The sequence below is a fragment of the Lolium rigidum genome, chromosome 4 (genome assembly GCF_022539505.1).
Source record: "Lolium rigidum isolate FL_2022 chromosome 4, APGP_CSIRO_Lrig_0.1, whole genome shotgun sequence".
NCBI classification, from domain to species: domain Eukaryota; kingdom Viridiplantae; phylum Streptophyta; class Magnoliopsida; order Poales; family Poaceae; genus Lolium; species Lolium rigidum.
Window position 1 is genome coordinate 196,043,051 of NC_061511.1, and position 11,457 is coordinate 196,054,507.

Here is an 11,457-nt window from a genome sequence, read left to right on the forward strand (position 1 = left end):
GACAGTGGTGATGAGAGGAAGAGGATGGAACGGAGAGGGAGAGAAGAGGGCGACGGCTGTGACGCGAACGACGACGACGGGCAGCACGTCCGGCTCAGTTCTTCGGGGGCTCGGGGCACGAGCGGTTCGGCGACGGGTAAGAAAGGGAAGGGGGTGTCTGGGGTTCTCCCGGGGTATTTGTAGGATGAGAGGGAGAGAGTGGCGTGTGCAAGAAGGAGGAGAGGCAGGGGCTTTGATCAGGACGAGCCCGGTGCTCGACCTCGACGTGGCGTCCGTCGCTAGGCGGCCGAGGGCGGCGGGCGTGTCCAGGGGGAAAGGGACAAGGAGAGGGGCGGTGGCTACGCCGGGTACACCAATGAGGTGAGGCGGTGTCGCTGGCGAGAGGACAGGTAAGGGGGAGGTCGGTCGGCTCAGAGGGAGGGCGACTAACCTGTGCACGCCAGGTGCTCGATGGACTGTCGGCTTACAGAGCGAGCTCGAAAACGGCCAGAAGGAACGGGACAAAAACGATAGCGTGCTAGGGATGCTTCAAGGTCAGCTAGAGGAGCATAGTGGCGCGCTGGTCGCGGCAGAGGCGCTTGATTAATTGGTGTCCATGCCGACGGGTGTCCTAGGTCGTCATGAGAGAGGGAGGAGGGTTTTGGGCTAGCAGGGGTGGCGTTCTGGGCGTGTTAGAGGTGCAGGTGGGTGCAGTTGTAGGCCTAGTTGTCAAGAGAGAGAGAGAGAGAGAGAGAGAGAGAGAGAGAGAGATGGGTAGGTTACACACATGCATGCATGAAATACAAGACATGGCCGGCTCATATATTCCCACATGGAACACAGTGATCAAAAAGGTCAAGCAATTGAGGGTGTAGGTGAATGGGGGAGCTGATGATGGTTAGATCATAAGTGGAGTTTGGTTTTCATTTGTGTGATGTAAGAAATAATAGATAGATGTGGAAATGGACATTATGCCATAGATGATCAAATGCCCATCAAGTGGATTATGGCAAGGAAGAAGTGGTGGTGATGTTAAAATAAAATAGAGAGGTAATTTGAAGTGCAAGATTTGTCATATACATAGGAATTCAATAGATAGGTATCTGAAATTACTCCAATTGTCTATGGAACACTGGAAGGGAAAATCAATTGAAATGGATCCTTTGAAAATATTGAGAGAGGTCTGGTTAGATCTTAGAATTTTTCCCAAGTCTCTACTCACTTTATAAAGCAAGGTAGATTTCTCAAATTTTGATAGAAGCAAGAGAGAAACAAGAAATGGCATGAGTACCATTAACAAGCATTTTGTGAAAAAGAAGGAAGATAGAATAAATAAAATAAAATAATGATATAGAAATCATTCTTTAGTGGAGATGAGATGATAAACATACCAATCTCATTCCCTTGTTTTATTTGAAGAAATAATTGGAAAAGGTTTAATAAAACTAGAAGTAGTTAGTTAAACTAGAGAAGAAAATAAATAGAGTTTTGGAAATTTTCTTTTGTAAGAAAGTAAGAACAATCTTGGGAAATATGATCTCAAGGGTGGATGATTACTACATAATGTAGCTATCATTTCCACACCTTGTAATTGAGGGTTAAACTTGAATTAAAGAAAAATAAGAGGTAAAAGTGGAGAAAAGGGATCTAGAGGTAAAACACTAGACAGAGCACACGATCAAGTGGAAAATATGGGTTATGAGGATAGCATGAGACATTGCATGACGTGGAAGTTGAAGGGAGAGTTGAATGGATGACATACATGCATCGAGTCCACCTATAATAGTGGTGAGTGCTTAGGAAACAACAACCAAATTTTGAATATTTTAACACTGCCAAAATAGATTTTTGACTTGGCCTCAAAACCATCAAGGATAAGTGGTTATATGAGTGATTTGGTCCAAGTAAATGGCATGGTTGGGAAGTGCTCAAGACAAGGTAGGTCCAGGACCAAGTGCACTGCCTTAGATGGAAAGGGGTAGCTTAATACGAGGATTTAAATGGAACCCGATAGCAGCTTTTAGGACTTAGCCAAATTTGTGAGGTCTTAGGGTTTTTGACTAGGGTATAAGGGAAAGATGTATAAAAGGGTAGATGATTCCCAGTTTTGAATCAAGAATGGTTGGAGCTGGATTATATCACATAGATGAATTTTAAGTAGGCACACTCATGTTGCCGTAAGTGGAAAGGTTTGATGTAGTGAAAAAGGAAAACATATGTTCCTAAGCCACACATGTAATTCATTTGGTAAGTGACTAATGTATTTCTATTAAAGAGGAATTACTCCTTGAAGTATCCCAAGAGAAAATCTAAACAAGCAGATCAAGAAAATTCATAACAACAATCATATCAAGTCAATTCAGTTGCAAGCAGATCAAGGCAATTCATCTTAATTAGCTGTTAGAAAAAGTTTTTGTTCCCCCTAATTTTTGCATTCTAGACACTTAACGAGGTTGCAAAAGTTAGGGCGTTACAGTGCCCCTTTCAGGTTTGTCTTTACGGACTGTTCTGTTTTTGACAGATTCTGCCTTTTATTTCGCATTGCCGTATTTGCTATGTCGGATGAATTCCTTTGATCCATTAATGTCCAGTAGCTCTTTGTGCAATGTCCAGAAGTGTTAAGAATGATTGTGTCACCTCTGAATATGTAAATTTTTAATTGTGCACTAACCCTCTAATGAGTTTGCTTGAAGTTTGGTGTGAAGGAAGTTTTCAAGGGTCAAGAGAGGAGTATGATATACTATGATCAAGAGGAGTGAAAGCTCTAAGCTTGGGGATGCCCCCGTGGTTCATCGCTGCATATTTTAAGAAGTCTCAAGCGTCTAAGCTTGGGGATGCCCAAGGCATCCCCTTCTTCATCGACAACATCATTAGGTTCCTCCCCTTAAACTATATTTTTATTCAGTCACATCTTATGTTCTTTACTTGGAGCGTCGGTTTGTTTTGTTTTTGTTTTTGTTTGAATAAAATGGATCCTAGCATTCACTGTATGGGAGAGAGACACACTCCGCTGTTGCATATGGACAAATATGTCCTTAGGCTTTACTCATAATGTTCAAGGCGAAGGTTGCTTCTTCGTTAAATTGTTATATGGTTGGAATCGGGAAACGCTACATGTAGTAATTCTAAAATGTCTTGGATAATGTGATACTTGGCAATTGTTGTGCTCATGTTTAAGCTCTTGCATCATATACTTTGCACCCATTAATGAAGAAATACATAGAGCTTGCTAAAATTTGGTTTGCATATTTGGTCTCTCTAAGGTCTAGATAATTTCTATTATTGAGTTTTGAACAACAAGGAAGACGGTGTAGAGTCTTATAATGTTTACAATATGTCTTTTATGTGAGTTTTGCTGCACCGGTTCATCTTTGAGTTTGCTTCAAATAACCTTGCTAGCCTAAACCTTGTATCGAGAGGGAATACTTCTCATGCATCCAAATCCTTGAGCCAACCACTATGCCATTTGTGTCCACCATACCTACCTACTACATGGTATTTCTCCGCCATTCCAAAGTAAATTGCTTGAGTGCTACCTTTAAAATTCCATCATTCGCCTTTGCAATATATAGCTCATGGGACAAAATAGCCTTAAAAACTATTGTGGTATTGAATATGTACTTATGCACTTTATCTCTTATTAAGTTGCTTGTTGTGCGATAACCATGCTTCAGGGACGCCATCAACTATTCTTTGTTGAATATCGTGTGAGTTGCTATGCATGTCCGTCTTGTCTGAAGTAAGATAGATCTACCACCTTAATGGTTGGAGCATGCATATTGTTAGAGAAGAACATTGGGCCGCTAACTAAAGCCATGAATCATGGTGGAAGTTTCAGTTTTGGACATATATCCTCAATCTCATATGAGAACACTAATCGTTGCCACATGCTTATGCATTAAAGAGGAGTCCATTATCTGTTGTCCATGTTGTCCCGGTATGGATGTCTAAGTTGAGAATAATCAAAAGCGAGAAATCCAAAATGCGAGCTTTCTCCTTAGACCTTTGTACAGGTGGCATGGAGGTACCCCTTTGTGACACTTGGTTGAAACATGTGTATTGCGATGATCCGGTAGTCCAAGCTGATTAGGACAAGGTGCGGGCACTATTAGTATACTATGCATGAGGCTTGCAACTTGTAAGATATAATTTACATAACTCATATGCTTTATTACTACCGTTGACAAAATTGTTTCATGTTTTCAAAATAAAAGCTCTAGCACAAATATAGCAATCGATGCTTTCCTCTTTGAAGGACCTTTCTTTTACCTTTTTATTGTTGAGTCAGTTTACCTATTTCTCTCCACCTCAAGAAGCAAACACTTGTGTGAACTGTGCATTGATTCCTACATACTTGTATATTGCACTTGTTATATTACTTTATATTGACACTATCCATGAGATATACATGTTATAAGTTGAAAGCAACTGCTGAAACTTAATCTTCCTTTGTGTTGCTTCAATACCTTTACTTTGATTTATTGCTTGAAGAGTTAACTCTTATGCAAGACTTATTGATGCTTGTCTTGAAGTACTATTCATGAAAAGTCTTTGCTTTATGATTCATTTGTTTACTCATGTCATTACCATTGTTTTGATCGCTGCATTCATTACATATGTTTACAATAGTATGATCAAGATTATGATGGCATGTCACTCCGAAATTATCCTTGTTATCGTTTACCTGCTCGGGACGGGCAGAACTAAGCTTGGGGATGCTGATACGTCTCCGACGTATCGATAATTTCTTATGTTCCATGCTACATTATTGATGATATCTACATGTTTTATACACATTATATGTCGTATTTACGCATTTTCCGGCACTAACCTATTAACAAGATGCCGAAGAGCCAGCTCTGTCGTTTTCTGCTGTTTTTGGTTTCGGAAATCCTAGTAAGGAAATATTCTCAGAATTGGACGAAATCAACGCCCAGGGTCCTATTTTTGCACGAAGCTTCCAGAAGACCGAAGGGGAAAGGAAGTGGGGCCACGAGGCGCCTCCACACTAGGGCGGCGCGGCCCAGACCCTGGCCGCGCGGCCCTAGCGTGTGGGGCCCTCGTGTGGCCCCCCGCGTTGCCCTTCCGCCTACTTAAAGTCTTCGTCGCGAAACCCTCTGTACCGAGAGCCACGATACGGAAAACCTTCCAGAGACGCCGCCGCCGCGAATCCCATCTCGGGGGATTCGGAGAGATCGCCTCCGGCACCCTGCCGGAGAGGGAATCATCTCCCGGAGGACTCTTCATCGCCATGATCGCCTCCGGAGTGATGAGTGAGTAGTTCACCCCCGGACTATGGGTCCATAGCAGTAGCTAGATGGTCGTCTTCTCCTCATGTGCTTCATTGTTGGATCTTGTGAGCTGCCTAACATGATCAAGATCATCTATCCGTAATACTATATGTTGTGTTTGTCGGGATCCGATGGATAGAGAATACTATGTTATGGTGATTATCAATCTATTACCTATGTGTTGTTTATGATCTTGCATGCTCTCCGTTATTAGTAGAGGCTCGGCCAAGTTTTTGCTCTTAACTCCAAGAGGGAGTATTTATGCACGATAGTGGGTTCATGCCTCCATTAAATGCGGGACAAGTGACGGAAAGTTCTAAGGTTGTGGATGTCTTGTTGCCACTAGGGATAAAACATTGATGCTATGTCTAAGGATGTAGTTGTTGATTACATTACGCACCATACTTAATGCAATTGTCTCGTTGCTTGCAACTTAATACTGGAAGGGGTTCGGATGATAACCTGAAGGTGGACTTTTTAGGCATAGATGCATGCTGGATGGCGGTCTATGTACTTTGTCGTAATGACCTGATTAAATCTCACTATATTTATCATATCATGTATATGGATTGTTATGCCCTTTTCTATTTGTCAATTGCCCGACTGTAATTTGTTCACCCAACATGCTTTTAATCTTATGGGAGAGACACCTCTAGTGAACTGTGGACCCCGGTCCTATTCTTTACATCGCATACAATCTACTGCAATACTTGTTTTTCTGTTTTCTTCGCAAACAATCATCTTCCACACAATACGGTTAATCCTTTGTTACTAGCAAGCCGGTGAGATTGACAACCTCACTGTTTCGTTGGGGCAAAGTACTTTGGTTGTGTTGTGCAGGTTCCACGTTGGCGCCGGAATCCCTGGTGTTGCGCCGCATCACATTTCGCCACCATCAACCTTCAACGTGCTTCTTGGCTCCTCCTGGTTCGATAAACCTTGGTTTCTTTCTGAGGGAAAACTTGTTGTTGTGCGCATCATACCTTCCTCTTGGGGTTCCCAACGAACGTGTGAGTTACTCGCCATCACACAACAGCTCAAGGGGGGCTCGATGACGGGCCAGCAGCCTAGTAGAACTTGAGAATCCAAAGGAGATGGGGTCCTGCGGCGACGCCTCCAAGAAGGTGCATGGTGTAGGAATGTGTCATCGTCGTCGGTGGAGACCATGGTCATGCAAAGTTTTCACCTAGACCCTAAACCACCACCCCCCGAGCTCGGGTTAGGTCTAGACTAGAAATACAACATCTTTCAATGGCATTGGGATAGGCCCACCGACCGATACTACGGTCAGACGTTGACCTAGGAAATCCCCACAAGGCACTAGGCGAGCCGTCAGCTACCGAAGCAGGACCATGTATAAGTAGCTAGGTCGACGAGCTGAGAGGGCTAGGGCACCAGCGAGAGATCACAGGGTGATCCGAAAGAAACTACAAGAGAAGTTTGCCCGAAGCGGGGCCACCAAGATTAGCAGGTTGAGTCGGAGGGACGGAATCCTTCAATTCGAAACGGGGGATCAACATCGTGACACCTTCAAGAACGGAACGACACCTAATAGGTGACGCCGTCACCAGCAATGCCAAGCCCATGCGTAGCTTTCGCCTAGATCCCACCAGTACCTGGTCGCCATCGCGAGGACACAGAGCGGATAGAAAAGAACTCACTACTGCACCTCCAACCCAAGCCACATTATAATCAATCCCCAACTAGAATCATCCGTAGGATGAACGAGAGAGCTGGTTGGCCAAATCCGGCCAGGCCCGGATTCAAATGCCCCACTGCGCTAGGACGAAGGCACCACGACAACCGCACCAAATCAGCACGCCAACACCTGCACTAGTGCGACCAAGATGATCGGAGGGAAGACCGCAACGCGGGAGCATCTGCAGCCCAAGACATGCTGCCCTACCCAGGCAAGCACGCTCCAACCCCAGGATACCATCCAAGCGAGCCAGCAAGGACGTCGCACACTACTACGCCAGAACATCGCCAACAACGATGGTAGACTGCTGGAAGCCCCAGAGAGGCAGGACTCTGGCAGCGCACGACCAAGGACCGATCCGGGCCGATCAAGCCCAGAACAAGCCCGGGTGAAGCTGGCGAAGAGACGTGGCGGTAGAGGAGGCGCAACAAGCAGCACGCCCCAGACCACCCGCAGATCCAGCAGATCTTGTTCATGCCCTGTGATGTCTACACACGCTTCTATTCTTGTAGACAGTGTTGGGCCTCCAAGTGATGAGGTTTGTAGAACAGCAGCAAGTTTCCCTTAAGTGGATCACCCAAGGTTTATCGAACTCAGGGAGGTAGAGGGGTCAAAGATATCCCTCTCAAGCAACCCTGTAATTACGATACAAGAAGTCTATTGTCCCCCCAACACACCCAATACACTTGTCAGGTGTATAGGTGCACTAGTTCGGCGAAGAGATAGTGAAATACAAGTAATATAGATGATTGTGAGTGGTAATTGCAATCTAAAATAAAAATGGCAGCAAGCAAGCATGTAGTAGAACTTGTTGTAAACGGTGTTTCAATACTTGGAAACAAGGTCTAGGGATCATACTTTCACAAGTGAACACTCTCTACAATGATACCATAATTGAATACATAGATATTACCTCTTCACTACGCTACTCTGAACCACTCTTCGGTTTGATAACAAACACAAATTCACTGCGTAGGGATGCATAAGAATTCCTTAAAGTTCACATTCTCAATCTATGAACGCCCTGATACGTCTCCAACGTATCTATAATTTCTTATGTTCCATGCTAGTTTTATGACAATACCAACATGTTTTAGTCATACTTTATAATGTTTTTATGCATTTTTCGAGACTAACCTATTAACAAGATGCCGCAGTGCCAGTTCCTGTTTTCTGCTGTTTTTGATTTCAGAAAAGTTAGTTTACGAATATTCTCGGAATTGGATGAAACAAAAGCCCACGGTCCTATTTTCCATGGAGCCTTCCAGAACACCAAAGAGGAGACGGAGAGGGGCCACGAGGCGGCCACCCCATAGGGCGGCGCGGCCCCACCTCTGGTCGCGCCGGCCTATGGGGTGGGCCCCTCGGGCGCCCCTCGACGCTGCCCCTTCGCCTATTTATTCCTTCCGTCGCGAAAACCCTAGTACCGAGAGCCACGATACGAGAAACGTTCCAGAGACGCCGCCGCCGTCAACCCCATCTCGGGGGGTTCAGAAGATCTCCTCCGGCACCCTGCCGGAGAGGGGAATCATCACCGGAGGGCTCTACATCACCATGCCCGCCTCCGGACTGATGCGTGAGTAGTTCATCCTTGGACTACGGGTCCATAGCAGTAGCTAGATGGTTGTCTTCTCCTCTTGTGCTATCATGTTTAGATCTTGTGAGCTGCCTATCATGATCAGGATCATCTATTTGTAATGCTACATGTTGTGTTTGTTGGGATCCGATGAATATGGAATACTATGTCAAGTTGATTATTGATCTATCATATATGTTATTTATGTTTTTGCATGCTCTCCGTTGCTAGTAGAGGCTCTGGCCAAGTTGATACTTGTGACTCCAAGAGGGAGTATTTATGCTAGATAGTGGGTTCATGTCTCCATTGAATGCGGGGAGTGACAAAGAACCCCTAAGGTTGTGGATGTGCTGTTGCCACTAGGGATAAAACATCAATGCTTTGTCTAAGGATATTTGTATTGTTTACATTACGCACAATACTTAATGCAATTGTCTGTTGTTTGCAAAACTTAATACTGGAAGGGGTGCGGATGCTAACCTGAAGGTGGACTTTTTAGGCATAGATGCATGCTGGATGGCGGTCTATGTTCTTTGTCGTAATGCCCTAAGTAAATCTCATAGTAGTCATCATGATATGTATGTGCATCTCTATTTGTCAATTGCCCAACTGTAATTTGTTCACCCAGCATGCTATTTATCTTATTGGAGAGACACCACTAGTGAACTTTGGACCCCGGTCCATTCTTTTACATCTGAAATACAACCTACTGCAATCATTGTTCTATTTTGTTTTCTGCAAGAAAACATAATTCTCCACACCATACGTTTAATCCTTTGTTTTCAGCAAGCCGGTGAGATTGACAACCTCACTGTTAAGTTGGGGCAAAGTAGTTTGATTGTGTTGTGCAGGTTCCACGTTGGCGCCGGAATCACTGGTGTTGCGCCGCACTACACTCCTTCACCAACAACCTTCACGTGGCCTTCATCTCCTACTGGTTCGATAAACCTTGGTTTCTTACTGAGGGAAAACTCGCTGTTGTACTCATCATACCTTCCTCTTGGGGTTCCCAACGGACGTGTGCTTTACCGTCACAAGGAGCCGCCTCCACGCCAGCAGCAAGCTTTTCTGGCGCCGTTGCCGAGGAGATCAAGACACGCTTCAAGGGGAGTCTCTCACACCCAATCTCTTTACTTTGTTTATTGTTTTGCTTTATTTTATTTTCTATCTTGTTTGCTTTCTTTATATCAAAAACACAAAAAAATAGTTACTTGTTTTACTTTATTTAATTTGGTTTTGCTTAGTTTATTTTTATTATTGCTAAAATGAGTAATCCCGAAGTTGAAGTTCGTTCGTTTAAGCAACAAGGGGGAGAAAGTTTTAAAGATGCTTGGTACAGAATTAGTGATGCTCATCATAGGTGCACTAAGAAACACTCCACTATTATCCTCCTTAGGAACTTTTATGTTGGTATCTCTAGCTGGAATAGGTATGTTGTTGATACTCTTGCGGGGGGTAATTTCCTAGGTATTCCTGCTTTAGAAGCTAGTTGCATCATTGAAAGTCTAGTTGGAATACCACCTGTTAATGAAGCTAAAATTGAAATCTCTCTTGAGGATGTCATGAAAAAGTTGGAAGCCATAGAGAAAAATCTTCCAAGTGTTGAGACTAAATTGGGAATATTACTTGATAATACTGATAAACTTGATAAATCACTAGGAGGAATTAATAAAAGAATTGCTGTCCTAGAAACTTGTGCTATCCATGATAATCAAACCCATAGGATTGGTGAACTTGAAGAAGCTATGGGAACCTTGGGTTCAACTTTTTCTTCTCTTAAGTTTAAGGAGAAAGCTTATGTGGGTAAGGAGCAAAAAATTAGATAATGGAGCATCTAGGATACCTTTTGTGACAAGTTGTGTTCTTAAGAAAAATTATGATGTTGATGCTTCTTCTCTTGATATTACTTGATTGCACTTTCTGCGCCTAGCTGAAAGGCGTTAAAGAAAAGCGCTTATGGGAGACAACCGATTGTTTTATTTCTGCAATTTTTGTTTTATATTTGAGTCAAGGTGCTTGTTACTACTGTAGCAATACCTTTGTATCTTTATTTTCTTGTATTGTTGTGCCAAGTAAAGTCTCTAATAGGAAGTTGATACTAGATTTAGATTTCTGCGCAGAAACAGAATTCTTAGCTGTCACGAATTCGCGTTTTTCTCTCTGTACAAGAATCAAAAAAATCTGCAAAAATTCATGCGTGATCCTCAGATATGTACGCAACTTTCATTAGTTTTGAGCTTTTCCATCTGAGCAAGTTAAGTGCCTTGAAAATATTCGTCTTTACGGACTGTTCTGTTTTGACAGATTCTGTCTTTTATTTCGCATTGCCTCTTTTATTGGGTTTGAGTGGATTTCTTTGCTCCATTAAATTTCAGTAGCCTTGGGTAATGTCCAGAAGTGTTGGTAATTATTGTGTCCTTGCTAAACATGTGAATTTTTGATTATGCACTAACTCTCTAATGAGATTGTTTTGAGTTTGGTGTGGAGGAAGTTTTCAAGGATGAAGAGAGGAGGATGATATGATATGATCAAGAAGAGTGAAAAGTCTAAGCTTGGGTATGCCCCCGTGGTTCATCCCTGCATATTGCAAGAAGACTCAAGCGTCTAAGCTTGGGCATTGATACGTCCAAAACGTATCTACTTTACCGAACACTTTTGCTATTGCTTTGCCTCTAATTTGTGTATTTTGGATACAACTAACACGGACTAACGTTGTTTTCAGCAGAATTGCACTGGTGTCTCGTTTTTGTGCAGAAATTCGACTTTCAGGAAAAAACTCGGAAATAATCGCAATGGGCTTATTTTTACCGTGAAGATGAAGGGCCGAAAGAGTGAACCAGGGGGGGGGCGTGGCCCCCAGACCACAGGCCGGCGCGGCCTGGAGGGGGGCGCGCCGCCCTATGGTCTGGGCG